Below are 18562 nucleotides of genomic sequence, written 5' to 3' on the forward strand. Positions count from 1 at the left end.
TAAGAGGGAAAGGAAAATAAGTAAGCTTGAGTTTATTCAAGAAGAAATCTGAGGGCCAGGCACGGTGGCTCATAGCTGTAATCCTAGAACTATGGGAGGCCAAGATGGGCAGATCGCTTGAGCTCAGGAGTTCGAGACCAGCCTGGGCAACATGGTGAAACCCTGTCTCTACAAAAAAAAATACCAAAAAAATCAGCCGGGTGTGGTGGCACATGCCTGTGGTCCCAAATACCCATAAGGCTGAAGTTCGGAGGATCACCTGAAACCAGGTCAAGGCTGCAACAAGCCATGATGCCAAAACACACTCCAGAGCCTGGGCAAGGGACTGAGACTCCCACCTCAAGTAAAAAAGAAAAGAGAAAGAAAAAATCTGAACATAGAATTAACAATGAACATAGCCAATCATTACGATAAATACTTCTAAATTCATGAAAAAAGTAGCTGGGCGCGGTGGCTCACACCTGTAACCCCAGCATTTTGGGAAGCCAAGGCAGGTAGATCACTAGAGGTCAGGAGCTTGAGACTGGCTGGGCTAATGTGGTGAAATTCCATGAGCAGGCTGTGGTGGTGCATGCCTGTAGTCTCAGATACTCGGGAGGCTAAAGCAGGAGAAGTGCTTGAACCCAGGAGACAGAGGTTGCAGCGAGCCAAGATCGTGCCACTTCACTCCAGCCTGGGCAACAGAGTTAGACTCGGTCTCAAAAAATAAAAAATAAAAATAAATAAATTCATGAGGCCAGGCGCAGTGGCTCACGTCTGTAACCCTAGTACTTTGGGAGGCCCAGGCAGGTGGATCGTCTGAGGTCAGGAGTTCAAGACCATCCTGGCTACTAAAAATACAAAACTTAGCCAGGCATGGTGGCAGGTGCCTATAATTTCAGCTACTCGGGAGGCTGATACAGAAGAATCGCTTGAACCCAGGAGATGGAGGCTGCAGTAAGCCGAGACTGTGCCACTTCACTCCAGCCTGGGCAAAAGAGCGAAACTCCATCTCAAAAATAATAACAACAGTACTAACAATAAATTTGGCCGGGTACGCTGGCTCACGCCTGTAATCCCAGCACTTTGGGAGGCCGAGGTGGGCAGATCGCTTGAGGTCAGGCGTTCAAGACCAACCTGGCCAACATGACAAAACTGCGTCTCTACAAAAAATACAAAAATTAGCTGGGTGTGGCAGCGTGTGCCTGTAGTCCCAGCTATTCGGGAGGGTGAGACAGGAGAACCACTTGAACCCAGGAGACCGAGGTTGCAGTGAGCTGAGATCACGCCATTGCACTCCAGCCTGGGCAACAGAGTGACACTCTGTCTCAAAAAAAAATTAAATAAAACTATTTCATTAATGAGGCCAGAACACATTTCCCTAGGGAAATAATATATAAAATCAAATTAATGTTCCTATCCTTAAACACCTAACTTTATGATCCTTAGTATTCTGAGTTCCAGAAACAAAGGACAATTAGGGGCAAGAGGTATAGAAGAGCAGAGACAAACGTGAGAATTGCCTTTCCTGGACCTCAGGAAGCATTTTATAATAGGTAAAAATAGTTTTACAATGCCCCACTTCCTTTCTGTGCCATTTTCCAAGTCATTAGTGGCATTATGCTCCCCTAAGTCACACTACTATAGCACCTGACTGCAGCATAAATTGAACATACATTTGCCAGTAGAGAAAGAGAAACAAGAAATGAAGTACAATCTCTGACTTCAAGGGATTCTCAGTCCAGTGGCAAGATATATTTAATTTTAGGCCAAGTGCGGTGGCTCATGCCTGTAATCCCAGCACTTTGGGAGGCTGAGGCTGGTGGATCACTTGAGGTCAGGAGTTAGAGACGAGCCTGGCCAACATGGTGAAACCCTGTCTACTAAAAACACTAAAATTAGCTGGGCATGGTGGCACATGCCTGTAATCCCACCTACTCAGGAGGCTGAGGCAGGAGAATGGCTTGAACCTGGGAAGTAGAGGTTGCAGTGAGCAGAGATTGTGCCACTGCACTCCAGACTGGGCAACAGAGAGACTCCATCTCAAAAAATAATAATAATTTAAAAACAATATGGAAATCCAAAAGAATATACACATACACACACACACACACACACACACACACACACACAACACACACATACACGCACTCACAATTAGCATTAGTAAACAAGTTCAGCAGGGCGCAGTGGCTCATGCCCATAATCCCAGCACTTTGGGAAGCTGGGGCGGGCGGGATCACCTGAGGTCGGGAGTTCGAGACCAGCCTGACTAGGATGGAGAAACCCCATCTCTATTAAAAATACAAAATTAGCCAGGCATGGTGGCACATGCCTGTAATTCCAGCTACTCAGGAGGCTGAGGCAGGAGAATCGCTTGAACCCAGGAGGCGGAGGTTGCAGAGAGCTGAGATCGTGCCATTGCACTCCAGTCTGGGCGACAAGAGTGAAACTCCATCTCAAAAAAAAAGAAGAAGAAAAAAAAGTTCAGCAAGGCCACAGAATACCAGATCTATAAAAATGTTATATTTCTATATTACCAGCAATCAACAACACAAAATGAAATAAGAAAATAATTCCATTTTCAATAGTATCAAAACAACGAAATACTCAGGAATAAATTTAAAATAAAAAACTTGTACACTAAAAACTACAAAATATATTTTATATATACACACACACAGGTTTTTTTGGGGGGTTTTTTTGTTTGTTTTTTCTTTTTCTTTTTTTTTTTTTTTTGAGACAGAGGCTCGCGCTCTGTTGCCCAAGCTGGACTGCAATGGCAGGATCACAGATCAACTTCCTGGGCTCAAGGGATCCTCCCACCTCATCCTCACCCTGATGAGTAGCTAGGACTACAGGCGCAAGCCACCACACCCAGCTTGTGTGTGTGTGTGTGTGTGTGTGTGTGTGTGTGTGTGTGTGTGTGTGTGTGTGTGTTTAGAGATGGGGTCTCAGCCACCACACCCAGCTTGTGTGTGTGTGTGTGTGTGTGTGTGTGTGTGTGTGTGTGTGTTTAGAGATGGGGTCTCACTATGTCAGCCAGACTGGTCTCAAACTCCTGGGCTCAAGCAATCCTCTCACCTCAGCCTCCCAAAGGGCTGGGATTACAGGTGTAAGCCACCACCACACTCAGCCTACAAAATATTCTTGAAATAAATTAAAGACATAAACAAATGGAAAGGCATCCCACGTTCATGATGTGGAAGATCTAACATTGTTAAGATGGCAACACTCTCTAAATTGATCTACAGATTCAAGGCATTCCCTATCAAAATTCCAACTGCCTTTTCTGCAAAAGTTGCCAAGTTGATCCTAAAGCTCAAACGGAAATGCCAAGGATCCAGAATAGCCAAAACAATCTTTATAAGAACAAAATTAGAAAACTCACACTTCCTAATTTCAAAACATATTACAAAAGTACATTAATCAAGACAGCATATTTATGCAGATAGTAGTACCACAGGGTGAAAATAAAAGAAAGAAAGCATGGTGGTACTGGCATAGACATACACCAATGGAATAGAATTGAAAGTCCAGGCCGGGCACGGTGGCTCACACCTGTAATCCCAATACTTTGGGAGGCCGAGGCGGGTGGATCACTTGAGGTCAGGAGTTCAAGACCAGTCTGGCCAAAATAGTGAAACCCTGTCTCTACTAAAAATAACAAAAATTAGCTGGGTGTGGTGGCACACACCTGTAATCCCAGCCACTCGGGAGGCTGAGACAGGAGAATTGCTTGAACCTGGAAGGCAGAGGTTGCAGTGAATCGAGGTGACGCCACTGCACTCCAGCCTGGGCAACGGAGCAAGTCCCTGTCTCAAAAAATAAAGTCCAGAAATAAGCCCATACCTTTAGGGTCAATTGACTCAAAACATGGATGCTAAGATAATACACAATTCAATGAAAAAAGAAAAGTCTTTTCAATAACTGGTTCAAGGACAACTAGATATCCACACACCAAAAAGAAAAAGAAAAAGATTTTGGGCCGGGTGCAGTGGTTCACGTCTGTAATCCCAGCACTTTGGGAGGCTAAGGCGAGTGAATCACCTGAGGTCAGGAGTTCGAGACCAGCCTGGCCAACATGGTGAAACCTCAGTCTCTACAAAAAATACAAAAATTAGCTGGGCGTGGTGACGGATGTCTGTAATTCCAGCTACTCAGGAGGCTGAGGCAGGAGAATCACTTGAACCTGGGAGGTGGAGGTTGCAGTGAGCCAAGATCACGTCATTGCACTTCAGCCTGGGCAACAGAGCGAAACTCCATCTCAAAAGAAGAAAAAGAAAAAGATTTTGGACTCCTACCTCACACATCATGTATAAAAATTAACCTGAAATTGATTTTTTGGCCGGGCGCGGCGGCTCAAGCCTGTAATCCCAGCACTTTGGGAGGCCGAGACGGGCGGATCACGAGGTCAGGAGATCGAGACCATCCTGGCTAACACAGTGAAACCCCGTCTCTACTAAAAATACAAAAACTTAGCCGGGCGAGGTGGCAGGCACCTGTAGTCCCAGCTACTCGGGAGGCTGAGGCAGGAGAATGGCGTGAACCCGGGAGGCGGAGCTTGCAGTAAGCCGAGATCCGGCCACTGCACTCCAGCCTGGGTGACAGAGCGAGACTCCGTCTCACCAAAAAAAAAAAAAAAAAAGAAATGATTTTTTAAAAAACTAAATATAACAGCTAAAACTGTAAAATTCTTTAAAGAAACAAATTACAACTACATTCCCAGCATTTTGCAAGGCAAGGGAAGTGGATCACTTGAGTCCAGGAGTTTGAGATCAGCCTGGACAACACAGTAAGACCACATCTCGGCCGGGCACGTGGCTCACGCCTGTAATCCTAGCACTTTGGGAGGCCAAGGTGGGCAGATCACAAGGTCAAGAAATTGAGACCATTTTGGCTAACATGGTGAAACCCTGTCTCTACTAAAAACACACAAAAAAATTAGCCGGGCATGGTGGCGGGCCCCTGTAGTCCCAGCTACTCGGGAGGCTGAGGCAGGAGAATGGCATGAACCTGGGAGGTGGAGCTTACAGTGAGCAGAGATCAGGCCACTGCGCTCCAGCCCGGGCAACAGAGCGAGACTCTGTCTTTAAAAAAAAAAAAAATTACATCTCTACAAAAAATAAACCAAAATTTGCCAAGCATCATGGTGCACGCCTGGAGTCCTACCTACTCAGGAGGCTGAGGTGGGAGGATAGCTTGAGTCTGAGAGGTGGAGGCTGCAGTAAGCAAAGATCGTGTCACTGCACTCCAGCCTGGAAAACAGAGAGACCCTGTCTCAGAAAGAAGAAAGAACGAACGAATGAAAGCACGAACAAAAGAACAAACGAAAGAAAGAGAGAGAGAAATGTTTATCACCTTAAATTAGACAACAGCTTCTTAGATGTGACACCTATAGCACAGGAAACCAAGAAAAAACTAGATAAACTGGACTTCATCAAAATTTAAAACTTTTGTGTTTCAAAAGATACTATCAGCCAGGCATGGTGGCTCACACCTGTAATCCCAGCACTTTGGGAGGCCAAGCAAGAGGATTGCTTCAGTCCAGGAGTTCAAGACTAGCCTGGGCAACATAAGGAGACCCCCATCTCTAATTAAAATTGTTTTTTTTTTTTTTTTTTTTTTTGAGACGGAGTCTCGCTCTGTCGCCCAGGCTGGAGTGCAGTGGCCAGATCTCAGCTCACTGCAAGCTCCGCCTCCCGGGTTCCCGCCATTCTCCTGCCTCAGCCTCCCGAGTAGCTGGGACCACAGGAGCCGCCACCTCGTCCGGCTAATTTTTTGTGTTTTTAGTAGAGACGGGGTTTCGCCGTGTTAGCCAGGATGGTCTCGATCTCCTGACCTTGTGATCCGCCCGTCTCGGCCTCCCAAAGTGCTGGGATTACAGGCTTGAGCCACCGCGCCCGGCCTAAAATTGTTTTTTTAATTATCCAAGTGTGGTGGCACACATCTACAATGCCAGCTACCCAGGAGGCTGAAGTGGGAGAACACCTAAGCCCTGGAGGTCAAGGCTGCAATGAATCATGATCACACCACTGCACTCCAGCCTGAGTGACAGAGCAAGATCTTTCTCAAAAAACAAAAAAAAAAAAAAAGAAAAAAAGAATTTTCAGGTTTTAATTTTTTTTTTTTTTAATAGAGACAGGGTCTCACCATATTGCCCCACGCTGGTCTTGAATTGCTGGGCTCAAGCGATCCACCTTCCTCGGACCCCCAAAGTGCTAGGATTACAGGCGTGAGCCACCACGTCTAGTGATAAATAATTTTTTAAAAGGTTAAACACAATTAACATACAACTAAGCAATTCGCCTTCTAGGTATTTACACAAAAATAAATGTCCATACAAAAACATATCTGAATCTTCACAGAGCATTATTCATAATAGCTAAAAAAATGCAACCCAAATGTTCATCAATGGATGAATGGACAAACAAAATGCAGTATATCCATGCAACGTAATATTATTCAGCCATAAAAATGAATGAAATGATACATGCTACAACATGGATGAACCTAAAAGCATTATGCTAAATGAAAGAAGCCAACACAAAAAGGCCATTTATTGTATGATTCCATTTATATGGAATGTCCAGAATAGAGACAGGAAAATGATTAGTGGTTGCCAGAGGCTGGGTGAATGAAGGTAATGGAAGAGACTGCTAATGGGTATGAGGTTTCTTTTGGGGGTAATGAAAATGTTCTGGACTTAGATAATGGTGGTAGTTGCACAATATTGTGAATACACCAAAAACCACTGAATTCTATGATTTTGTTTTGTTTTGTTTTGTTTTGTTTTGACAAGGTCTGGCTCTGTGGCCCAGGCTAGAGTGCACGATCATGGCTCACTGCAACCTCAAATTCTTGGGCTCAAGTGAATGATCCTCCCACCTCAGCCTCCCAAGAGTCTGGCACTACAGGTGTGCACCACCATGCCTGGCTAATTTTTTTTTATTTTTTTATTTTTAGTACAGACAGGGTTGCCATGCTATGTTGCTCATGCTGATCTCAAACTCCTGGGCTCAAGCAATCCTCCCACCTCAGCCTCCCAAAGTGCTGGGATTACAGGCATGAGCTACCACACCTACTCCAAATTGTATGCTTTAAAATGGTGAGTTTTATGATATGTGAATTACTTGTCAACTTTTTTAGATGTGGAATGACATATGCCCAAAGATATATATTGGGGAAAACACCAAAGAAGAGTAGGGTAGAAAGTGGCCATGAATGACCTTCTAAACGTGAAACTTGAGCTGATGTGTAGAGAAGTAAGCCTGTAAATCTGCCTTATTCCCCACTTTCTCTGCTCCCAATCCTTCCTAAACTCAGAAATCACTTGTCACCCAAAGCAACACACTCACTGTCCAAATTCAAATTATTTCAATAAAAATATGTTCTTCCCATAAGAAAATGACTGAGAGCTCTCCAGAGTCCTACTAGTGGATTTCTATTCCTATAAGAGAAAGTGGCCTAACCCAAATTAATTATATGCTGAGCATCCCAAATCCAAAAATCTCAAACCTGGGCGGGGTATAGTGGCTCAAGCATGTAATCCCTAGCACGTTAGGAGGCTGAGGTGAAAAGATCGCTTGAACCTAGGAGTTTGAGACCAGCCTAGGCAACATGGTGAAATGCTGTCTCTATAAAAATACAAAAATTAGCTGGGCATGGTGGCACATGCCTATAGTCCCAGCTACTCAAGAGGCTGAGGCAGGAGGATCCCCTGAGCCCAGAAGCTCAAGGCTGAAGTGAGCTGTGATTGTGCCACTCTACTCTGACAACAGAGCGAGACCCTGTCTCAAAACACAAATACACAAAAATCCAAAATCTGAAATGCTCCAAAATCTAAAACTTTTTGATGTCAAAGGAAATGCTCACTAGAGGATTTTGGAATATTTGTATATTACAGACATTCCAAAATCCAAAAACTCCAAAATATGAACAATTCTGGTCTCATATATCAAATAATGGATACTCAACCTGTATCTGACAAAGAATTTCAAGGCTGGAGCTGGGTGCGATAGCTCAGGCCTATAATCCCAGCACTTTGGGAGGCCAAGGTGGGCAGATCACTTCAGGTCAGGAGTTCGAGACCAGCCTGGTCAACATGGCAAAACCCCATCTCTACCAAAAATACAAAAATTATCTGGGGTCTAGTGGTGCACACCTGTACTCCCAATTACTTGGGAGGCCGAGGCGGGAGGATCACTTGAACCCAGGAAGCGGAGGTTGTAGTGAGCCGAGATCACACCACTGCACTCCAGCCTAAGCGACAGAGCAAGACTCCATCTCAAAAAGAAGAAGAAGAAGAAAAAGATCTATAACTAAATTTGTTGTAAGTTTGTTTTCTGACAATAGTAAAAGGCTTAGAAAGCACATTTCACGAGAGGTAGCTGGGGGAAAAGCTACTAGCGTGGAAAAGAAAAAAGTGGGACAAAATAACTGTCATTGAATAGGTGCAAAGTTGAGATTAGAGCTACCAGGAATAACTGTAGACAGAAAAATTAGGACCACTGAAGAGAAACTGCAGGGAGGCAGATCTACAATCATTATCAGGAAAATATTTCTAAAATGACAAATCTGCAAACTTGGAATTGGCAGCAACCAGCTGTGAAGTCCTTATCTTGGGAAATACCTGCATAGAGAACCCAGGAATCACCTATTATGTGAAACACTTGTCTAGATTATCTGTAAATCTCTTCTATGATTCTACGAGGAGGAAGAAGTCCAGAAAAAGAATTGTTCTTGCTCTCAATACTGCTAAAAGTATTTTTTTAAAAAAGCTAAATACCAGGAACTTCTTTAATTAAAAGGAACAATCCCATCAAGAAGACAAAGGTTGATTTGTTAGTCAAGATAATGAGACCACTTTCCTTAGGATCAAGTATAGCACTGGCAGTGAGAATAGGTCATTTGGTCAGGCACAGTGGCTCACACCTATAATCCCAGAACTTTGAAGGATTGCTTGAGGCCAGGAATTCAAGACCAACCTGAGCAACATAGCAAGACTCTGTCCCTTAAAAAAGAAATAAATAAAAAATAAATCATCGATTCTAGATAAAATCACTCACTTTCTGTTTGGCCAAAGGTAAATGACTTCATCTCTCTACCTGAGCTGAAAAACAGTAATTTAAAATACCAATATTATAGGAGTATAATTTAAATTAGTTAATAACTGCAAAATGCTTTGGAAATTTACTTTATATGACAATTAAGACTGTATTTTTTACTTCATACATATACTAGAGTTGAAAAAATCAGCATGTGTTATTCATTAAATCAGCCAAATTTCTCACTGTCAGAGAAAGAAGTTAAGCAAGGAAGAGAATACTAGAATGAACTCTGTGGTGCTGGATTAGCATCAGAAATATCAGTATAAACTCATGTTTATATTTATATACAGAGAGAAGTAAACAAAGATATGTATGGGTCAGTATACATACATATTATTTCCTAACTATCCCCTGAGAGGGCCTAAAAGTAGTGATACCCTAGCAGTGATGAGTACATCAAGCTCATTTAGAAACCAGATATTGGTTTCTGGCCGGGCACGGTGGCTCACGCCTGTAATCCCAGCACTTTGGGAGGCCGAGATGGGCGGCTCACGAGGTCAGGAGATCGAGACCATCCTGGCTAACATGGTGAAACCCCGTCTCTACTAAAAATACAAAAAACTAGCCGGGCGAGGTGGCGGGCGCCTGTAGTCCCAGCCACACAGGAGGCTGAGGCAGGAGAATGGCGTGAACCCGGGAGGCAGAGCTTGCAGTGAGTGGAGATTGCACCACCGCACTCCAGCCTGGGCGACAGAGCAAGACTCCGTCTCAAAAAAAAAAAAAAGAAAAAAGAAAGAAACCAGATATTGGTTTCTAAATACTTTTTTCCAACAGAAGGAACCAGGACACCTTGGAGAAATGGCTGATTTTAGGGTCAGGGCAGAGAAAGTATAAGATGAGACTGGAGCATCTTACAGTGCCAGAAAGTACAAAAGTGCTAAAAGACAAACGTAGGGAAGGGTATTTCAAAAGAACATGGTGCCAATGTTAAAATGGTCAAAGCTGCAACAACTTGAGCAACAAAATATAGTACTGGATTATAAGCAAATAAAAAAATATTCATGGGTCCATATTGATACAAATGATTTAATAAATAAATGGGGGAGGCACAAATCTTCTTTACAAAAGGACTCCAAATCATAAAAGTAGAAAAAATTAGAAAAATAGAAAACCAACAGAACAATATAATCAGTGCTGCCACAGGTAAGATTCACTAATGAATGCTAAAATAAGTAGAGGAAATTTTTAAGGAGAAATGAGATCTCTGTATAACCTCACAGTTATCTTCCCCAAAATATTAACTAATTACTTTGGGAATTTTAACATGCCCACAAATTCTTCCACACTCCTCCCTTCAGGGGTTGGAGCTTAATTCCCTTCCCCTGGAGTATGGATATGACTTGGTGACTCATTTCTAGGTTCTATCAAGTAAAATTAAAAAGCAGAAAAATAGTCACTTTACAGTACAGAACATCACTTTAATCAAGTTACCAAAGTTAACAAGGCACAGTGGCTCATGCCTGCAATCCTAGCATTTTCGCAGGATGAGGCGGGTGGACTGCTTGAGGACAGGAGTTCAAGACCAGCCTGGGCCACGTGGCAAAACCCCGCCTTTACTAAAAATACAAAAATTAGTCAGGCATGGTGGCACGTGCCTGTAGTCCCAGCTACTCTGGAGGTTAAGGCACAATAATCACTTGAATTGGCAGGCAGAGGTTGCCGTGAGCCAAGATCATGCCACTGCACTCTAGCCTGGGCAACAGAACAAGACCTTGCCTCAAAAAAAAAAAAAAAAAAAAAGGTAATCAGTAATGAGTCATGTTGATATCAGGTATCCCCAGATATGATATGACAAGAAGGGTAAACCATGTCTATGGTATTCTTCCCCAAAATGCATAACCTCAGGCTAATCATGAGAAAACACCAGAAAACCCAAAATAAGAACCATTCTACAAATACATGACCACTCATCTTTAAAGATGTCAAGGAAAGATAGGGAAGGAGAGATAAGAAACTGTCACCTATTGGAAGAAACTAAAAAAACATTACATCTAAATGCAAATGTGGTATCCTGGATTGGATCCTGTAACAGGAATAGGACATCACTGGAAAACACAGGAAAACCAGAGGAAAGTCTGTAGTTTGGTCAATAATATTCCACTAATGCTAATTTCTTAATTTTGATAAGGGTATCAGGTTATACAAAATGTTAACACTAAGAGAAGTGGAATGAATATAGAATGTATATAGAAAGTCTGTACCACCTTTACAACTCTTCTGTAAGTCTAAAATTATTTAAACTGAGTTTTAAACTATTTTCCATATAAAAAGAAGGAAGGGAAGTTATAAATAAACATTTTTTTTTTTTTGAGACGGAGTCTCGCTGTCGCCCAGGTTGGAGTGCAATGGCGCAGTCTCGGCTCACTGCAACCTCTGCCTCCCGGGTTCAAGGGATTCTCCTGCCTCAGCCTCCAGAGTAGCTGGGATTACAGGCGCCCGCCACCACGCCCAGCTAATTTTTTATTTTTAGTAGAGACAGGGTTTCACCATGTTGGCCAGGCTGGTCTCAAACTCCTGACCTCTTGCTCCGCCCACCTCAGCCTCCCAAAGTACTGGGATTACAGGCATGAGCCACGGCGCCCAGCATAAATAAATTTTTAAAAGATATTTAAGTATATACAAACTAATAAAATGTTTACAGTAAGATTAGCTTTTTTTTTTTTTTTTGAGATGGAGTTTCACTCTTGTCGCCCAGGCTACAGTGCAGTGGCACAATCTTGGCTCCCTGCAACCTGTGCCTCCCAGATTCAAGCGATTCTCCTGTCTTGGCCTCTCAAGTAGCTGGGATTACAGGTGCCTGCCACCATTCCAGCTAATTTTTGTATTTTAGTAGAGACAGGGTTTCACCATGTTGGCCAGGCTGGTCTTGAGCTCCTGACCTCAAGTGATCCCCCTGCCTCGGCCTCCCAAAGTGCTGGGATTACAGGCATGAGCCATCATGCCCAAGCCAAGAAGATTAACTTTTTTAACCTATAAAGAATCACAACAGCTTGTTGCAGAGGCCAGCACCTGTAATCCCAGCTACTCAGGAGGCTGAGGCAGGAGAACTGCTTGAACCCGGGAGGTGGAGGTTGCGGTGAGCTGAGATCGCACCACTGCACTCAAGCCTGGGCAATACAGCTAGACTCAGTCTCAAAAAAAAAAAAAAAAAGAGTAAGAATCACAAAAGTTAGCCAAGTGTGATGGCGCACATTCACAGTCTGAACCACTGGGGAGGCTGAGGCAGGAGGATCACTTGAGGCCAGAAGCTCAAGGCTGCAGTGAGCTATGATCTCCCCACTGCGCTGACAGAACAAGACTCCATCTCAAAAAAAAAAAAAAAAAAAAAAGAAGAAGAAGAAGAAGAAGAAGAAGAAGAAGAAGAAGAAGAAGAAGAAGAAGAAAGAATCACAAAAGTAATTGTGTTGACTTTCAAGCTTAAAATGTTAATGGCATCCAAAATAGTTCACCATAAGGTCTGCATTGAAAGACTGGCCTAGGAGCTCTAAAATGGTAGATGAGTATGATGAATATGATCCCCTATGTATATCAGTGTGCTTTATTACCCCATTTTTGCAGGGGTGAGCAGGTCTGGCTCTTTCAGCAAGGCTGAAGTGCAGTGGCACAATCATAGCACTGGAGCCTTGAACTCCTGGGCTCAAGTGATCCTCCCACCCCAGCCTCCAGAGTAGCTGGGACTATAGACACATGCCACCACACCTAGCTAAGTTGTTATTTTTGTTATTTTGCTGTACACTAAAATTATCTGGTGATTTTTTTTTTTTGAATGGAGACAGGGTCTCACTATGTTATTCAGGCTAGTGTCAAACTTCTGGCCTCAAGCAATCCTCTACCTCAGGCTCCCAAAGTGCTGGAATTACAGGCATGAGCCACCGAGCCCTACCATCCCCTTCTTTTTTTTTTCTTTTTTTTTTTTTTTTTGAGACGGAGTCTCGCTGTGTCGCCCAGGCTGGAGTGCAGTGGTGCGATCTCGGCTCACTGCAAGCTCCGCCTCCCGGGTTCACGCCATTCTCCCGCCTCAGCCTCCGAGTAGCTGGGACTACAGGCGCCCGCCACCACGCCCGGCTAGTTTTTTGTATTTTTAGTAGAGACGGGGTTTCACCATGTTAGCCAGGATGGTCTCGATCTCTTGACCTCGTGATCCACCCGCCTCGGCCTCCCAAAGTGCTGGGATTACAGGCTTGAGCCACCGCGCCCGGCCATTTTTTTTTTTTTTTTGTAGAGACGGGGTTTCACCGTGTTAGCCAGGATGGTCTCGATCTCCTGACCTCGTGATCCGCCCGTCTCGGCCTCCCAAAGTGCTGGGATTACAGGCTTGAGCCACCGCGCCTGGCCATCCCCCTTCTTAACCTTAACCTTAACTGTCCTCAACCCACTCACTCCTAGCAGTAAGTCTACAATAACCTGGTTCTAAAAGTGCTGCTTAGAAAGACAAAGTGAAATCAGTGAAATTTACTTGGTTTCCTTTTCAAATTGACTATATAAATGAACTGCCAAGATGCCTTCCAGTGGGTCAAAATGTTCCTCTCAGATTTTCTCACATCTTAAGGAAATCTAAAAGCTACATAGCGACTACTCACGCTTAATCTTAAAAAAAAACAAAAAACAAAAAAACAAAGTGATTCCAAAAATTTTAACTGTCAAAAGCAAAAGTTTACAGAGCCAAAGGATTGATCACCACATTCAGAAACAAGATTAGGAAAGAACAAGATACTGTGAGATCAGGAAGAACCTACTCTCTGACTAAAGCTAAGCTGCCTATATATAAGAATATCCAGGTGCTTCCTTCACTGTCAGGAAACAATGGAGAATGATTTTTAAATAGGTAATATAAATGTATTTGTAAATTTGAAAATTTTAACAAAGGGATGCTGGAATGACAAATACTTGAAGAGACAACTTTAAAAACAAGTGGGACAGAGTAGGAAAACGTGTTAAGACACTCTCCACACTGTGTGTCTTTACATTGGGGAAAGGGAGACTCACTAGACTTTTGTTCCTTGATTAAAACACCCATAAGGCCAGGCGTGATGGCTCACGCCTGTAATCCCAACACTCTGGGACGCCCAGGCAGATGGATCATCTGAGGTCAGGAGTTGAAGACCAGCCTGGCCAACAAGGTGACACCCCATCTCTACTAAAATTTCAAAAATTAGCCAGGTGCGGTGGCTCACGCCTGTAATCTCAGTACTTCGGGAGGCCAAGGCAGGTGGAACACAAGGTCAGGAAATCGAGACCACCCTAACACAGCAAAACCCTGTCTCTACTAAAAATACAAAAAATTAGCCAGGTGTAGTGGCACGTGCCTGAAGTTCCAGCTACTCAGGAGGCTGAGGCAGGAGAATCGCTTGAACCCAGGAGGCAGAGGTTGCAGTGAGCCGAGATAGCGCCACTGCACTCCAGCCTAGGCAACTGAGACCCCATCTCAAAAAAATATATATACATATATATACACACACACACACACACACACATACACACAAACACACACACACAAATTAGCCAGGCGTGGTGGTGGGTACCTGTAATCCCAGCTATTCAGGAGGCTGAGGCAGAAGAATCGCTTGAAACTGGGAGGCAGAGGTTGCAGTGAGCCAAGATCATGCCACCGCACTCCAGCCTGGATAACACAGCGAGACTCCATCTCAGAAAATAAAATAGAATAAAATAAAAATAAATGGCCGGGCATGGTGGCTTGCACCTGTAACCCCAGCACTTTGGGAGGCCAAAGCAGGCGGATCACTTGAGGTCAGGAGTTTGAGACCAGTCTGGCCAACATGGCAAAACTCTGTCTCTACTAAAAATACAAAAATCAGCCGGGTGTGGTGGCACATGCCTGTAATTCCAGCTACTCATGAGGCTATGGCAGGAGAACTGCTTCAACTCAGGAGGTGGAGACTGCAGTGAGCCGAGATCCTGCCACTGTCCAGCCTGGGTAACAGAGCAAGACCCTGTCTCAAAAATAGGTAATTAAATAAATAAAATTTAAATTTAAAAAATACCCACTAAGAATATCTAGTGCCTTTCCAATTCTATAATCAACTACCTTTTTATTACTGATTAGGCAGCCCAGAACAATGGAGGTGTCCTGGTCAGTGGATAATTAAATCCAATTGTGCACATGGCACTTAATGCTTCCAACATACATTAACCAGTATCTGGTTTATCAGTCTCTGGTGAGTTTGTTATTTTGCATGAATAAATTCCAAGCACTTGAATCATCCCAATGTAAACCAAAATTCTGAAGTTTCTGAACTACTATGTGGGGGTTGGAGAGACCTTGGTTTGGTTGGATACTACTTTTGCCACTTAACTATCTGTGTGACCCCTTATTCCCATCAGTCTCAATCTCCTCATCTGTTAATAAATACAGCTAGTGACTGGGAGATGGCAAGTGCTCAAAAAGTGACAGCTTTATTATTTTGAAGCTAAATTTGAAAGGATGTGTATAACTGAGGCGAAAACATTTCATTTGAAAAGAACTAGTACAGATCAGCAAACTACGTCAATTTAAAAGACACAGTTTGAAGAGAGATGTCCCAATCTATGGAGTTGAAAAAAGTAAAGTTTAAAAGTTGCAAGTAAAGTACACACTGCACAGTACAGACGGGAGTCTCCTGCTTAGCAACTCTAATGTTGTCTACCAAACACCCAGCTTGTAATAGAGCATGACAACTGTTCACTCTAAATCCATGTGCTCAGCTTGGATTCAGGATTGATTTATAAAAATAGCTGCTGGTGGTGCTCTTTGAATCTCTTCGCGCTGATGACTGGGCAGTGTTACCCTACAGGCCTAGAGCAGCTGTATTCCCTCACCACACCCATTTCTCTGTCTACCCAGCCAAGCTGACGGCACCCTGCCCCCGCCCCCCATCTCTACAGCATACTATTCTCCCTCCTCCTGGGCTGAGTGAGCAAATTACAAGCACAAATATCCCCTGATGCAATGCCACAACCATCCCTGGGAAAGAGCAAAGGCAGTTGCCAAAAGCACAGCAGCAGGGAAATGGGCGGGAGACGCGCGCGCACACACACACACACACACACACACACACACACACAGCAAGAAACGCTGCAATACTATGCAGCCAGGGAGAGAGAATTGAGAGGCCCTGGGGAGCAATGCTGTAACAGGACCAGAGAAGGCAAAGGAGAAAAGGGGGTTTCCAGTAGAAAGCTGGGTAACACTAACCTTCCCGAGAAGCACGTATTTCATCCGAGTTTGGGTTCTAAAGCACAAACCTATAAGGTAATCAATCACTGCCTCCTCCGCAAAACAGCAAATGAATTTAATTTACTCGTTCCTGGAAGTAAGCAAAACTCTCACAACTCTTCCACAGGACAATTTCACCAAAGGGATCTCACACGGGCAGAGAACTTGTTCCATGTGATAAATCACAATCTCTGTTCTGGGTAATGTTTCCAACTGCCCCTCCTAGTCCCTGTACCCTCCCCACCCCCACCCTAATGTGACCCCTTCGCACTCCCACTGCCAGACACACGCTTTAGTCCCCACACAGTGCTGGGGCCTTTGCATGCGGGAAGAGCCCCGCCTAGGGCCCGGTTCTCCAGACCACCCTTCAGCCCCACCCATAACCCCTAACTGGACACACTAAGGCTGAATTCAGCCTCACATCAACTGACCCCCATAAAGCCTCAGAAAACGACCTCTGAGTTCTCCTACACCCCCGAACCCCACCCAAGGTCCCAGACTGTGGCCGACCCTCGCTCCGCGGCTCAGCCCCATCCAAAGCCCGAGGCAAGTCGCTCGGCCCCACCGCCCCGACCCTCAAAACTGGACCTCTCAGCCCCCCTCAATCCAAGAATCCCCCAGATCGCGCCTCAAAGACTCCGAAGGTCACGGCCGCCGGCCCCCCGCCTGGCCCCCTCCCTCGGACGCCCCCGCGTCTCGCAGGCCGGCGGCCACCGCCCTTCCACGCCTCGGGCGGGCCCCGTGGGGTACCGGGCTGCCGCGGGACAAGGCGCGGGCAGCCCCGGGACAGTGAGGAGGCCGCCCCTCCATGGGACCCCGCCTGCGGCTGCACCTACCCGCCGCCGCCGAGACGGAGCCGGAGCAGGGGGGAGCCAGAAGAGCGCCGGGAAGAGCCGTGGAGGAGCTGGGAGACGTCGGGAGGAGCCGGGAGCCAGCGAGCGAGCCGGAGGGGCGGGGCGCAGGGAGGCGGCCGCTTCCTCGTCGCCCTCTTGAGGGCGGGCGCAAGGGAGGGACGCCGCCACCGCCTACCCGGCAGGCGCCGCCGCTCCGGCCAATAAGGGTGGCGAGGGGGAGGGCGGAGGGCTACGGCGGACCAATGGGTGCTGGCCTTGCTGCCACGCTCTCTCTGCAGAGCTGCGCGAGCCGCGGGCCGTTGTGGGGAAGCTTCTTACCTGCGGCTTGCGAATGCCGAAGCTGACGGCAGGCCGATCGATTGCCTCCGCTGTTCTATGATGGCCGTCGCTGTCTCTCAGAGTCTGGGCCCCTGGAGCGGAGAGAGTGCGAGAGTGGGCGCGCACGCGGGCCAGGCCACCAGAGGGTGGGGCCTGTGGGTTCTGTGATGTAACCTGGGAGGGGCGCGGGGCGGAGCCTAGGTCGCGGGCCAGCTGAGCTCTGGAAGGAACTTTTAGTGAAGCGGTAGGACGCCACAGGTCCTCTGCAGGGCTCCGCTTCCTGGAGCCGCATGTGGCTAGTGAACTCTGAAACGTGGCTGGCCCAAGTTGAGATGTGCTGTAAGTGTGTGTACAGTACACACACACCAGATTTCCTAGACTTAGTACCAAAAAATATGTGTTTTTTTTTAAATGGTTACAAGTGGGATAATTAATTATAACAAAATTGATGACAGTTGGGATATATTTGGTTAAATAAGAAATATTGAGGCCGGGCGCGGTGGCTCATGCTTGTAATCCCAGCACTCTGGGAGGCCGAGGCGGTGGGTCACTTGAGGTCAGGAGTTCGAGACCACTCTGACCAACATGGCGAAACCCTGCCTCTACTGAAAATACGAAAATTATCCAGGAATGATGGCAAGTGCCTGTAATCCCAGCTACTTGGGAGGCTGAAGCAGGAGAATTGCTTGAACCCGGGAGGCGGAGGTCGCAGTGAGCTGAGATGGTGCCACTGCACTCCAGCCTGGGCAACACAGTGAGACCCTGTCTCAAATGAAAAAAAAAAAGTTTCCTTTTCTACTGCAATTAACATTACTTCATCCCAAAGCCCCAGATTTTGTGGAATCCTTAACTTACTGTCGTAAGAAAACACACAGGTGGGAGCTTTAAAGTTACTTTGATCATTCTTCCTGATTGCTGGAGTAGTCAGCATATTCCTGTACCAGACTTCAGGAATAGAATTGGCTTTGAGCTCCTTTGTAGTTAGATGGCTAGGAAAACTGAAAAGTGTTGGAATCCTCCATTCTTTCTGTAAACCAAAAAGTGAGACAGGTCTCAATCAATTTAGAAATTTATTTTGCCAAGGTTAA

General features: G+C 45.4%; 1 protein-coding gene and 1 long non-coding RNA gene across 51 annotated transcripts in view; one reads left to right on the plus strand and one right to left on the minus strand.

Annotated features, from left to right (window-relative positions):
• The window catches only part of MAP4 (microtubule associated protein 4), a 231975-nt gene extending 214767 nt beyond the window's left edge, over nucleotides 1-17208 (minus strand). For all 50 annotated transcript variants that reach the window (XM_077992382.1, XM_077992358.1, XM_077992356.1 and 47 more), the window contains exon 1: nucleotides 17139-17208. The gene's annotated coding sequence lies outside the window, so the exon portion shown is untranslated. The remainder of the gene's footprint in view (nucleotides 1-17138) is intronic.
• On the plus strand, nucleotides 6918-9824 carry LOC144339159 (uncharacterized). The gene is made up of 2 exons (XR_013413882.1): nucleotides 6918-8204; nucleotides 9734-9824. It is a non-coding gene; the product is annotated as an uncharacterized LOC144339159 (long non-coding RNA).
• Nucleotides 17209-18562: the final 1354 nt, after the last annotated feature.

This window comes from Macaca mulatta, chromosome 2 (assembly GCF_049350105.2).
Source record: "Macaca mulatta isolate MMU2019108-1 chromosome 2, T2T-MMU8v2.0, whole genome shotgun sequence".
NCBI lineage: Eukaryota > Metazoa > Chordata > Mammalia > Primates > Cercopithecidae > Macaca > Macaca mulatta.